We start from the raw sequence: 817 nt of genomic DNA, 5'->3' as shown, positions 1-817 counted from the left end.
GTGATTAGAGTTCTAGACTGGTCTTTAATCGAACTTGAATAATTGTTTGGCTCACACTTGTTTAACACCCGACCAAACCACCCTAGGCTAGCATTTTAATCATCTGAAAGCTTTAATTAATCTTATTACTTGCTTGTTACGAAACCTTAATCTCAAAACCCCATCATTGTTTTAGCTAAGTATTGATCCCATAAAGATAAAGTGTAATCGTTGGTCTCTGTGGATTCGATCCTAAAGTGCTACATCGACATACCATTCGATTGTGGTAGTGTGCACATTAGGTTAATTGGTGTGCGTATACACGTAATATCAGTAATCGTCATCAAACCCATGGTGTGGGCACTCTCTCTGGTACTCTTTGTACCTTTCCCAAGCTTCATGAAAAGGTTCATCAGATTTATGCTTGAAGTTGGAGATTCTATGCCTCAGAGCCGCAGTTTTGGACTTGGTGTAGAAGTGGCTCAGGAATGCTGATCGAACCTGGTCCCATGAGGTTAGAGAACCGGTTGGGAGAGATTGCAGCCAGCGAGAAGCTTTCCTTTCGAGAGAGAATGGTAACAGTGTGCATTTGACATAATCCGGTGGCACTCCATTAGAGCGAGAAAAATTGCAAATCCTCTCAAAGGCCTCTATGTGGTCCATTGGTATGTCTGAAGTGAGGCTGCTGAACGTGCTCTTCTGTACCAGATCTATCAGTGCAGATTTGATCTCATAATCTTGTCGAGTACAGGGTGGAGGGTTGATGGGAGAGCGGTTTGTAGCGAAGTTCCGCGGAAGGTTTCGCTCCCCAATAAAAGCACACGCTCCTCTCGCGCGG

At 44.2% G+C, this 817-nt stretch overlaps 1 non-coding gene across 1 annotated transcript; it reads left to right on the top strand.

Moving 5' to 3' along the window:
* The first annotated feature begins 325 nt into the window (after positions 1–325).
* Positions 326–432, top strand: LOC125593659. The gene has a single exon (XR_007329559.1). It is a non-coding gene; the product is annotated as a small nucleolar RNA R71 (small nucleolar RNA).
* The last annotated feature ends 385 nt before the right edge of the window (positions 433–817 follow it).

Source organism: Brassica napus, chromosome C9, assembly GCF_020379485.1.
Source record: "Brassica napus cultivar Da-Ae chromosome C9, Da-Ae, whole genome shotgun sequence".
Classification (NCBI taxonomy): Eukaryota; Viridiplantae; Streptophyta; class Magnoliopsida; order Brassicales; family Brassicaceae; genus Brassica; species Brassica napus.
Note: the sequence above shows the minus strand (reverse complement) of the source record. Positions and strands in the feature narration are given on the sequence as shown.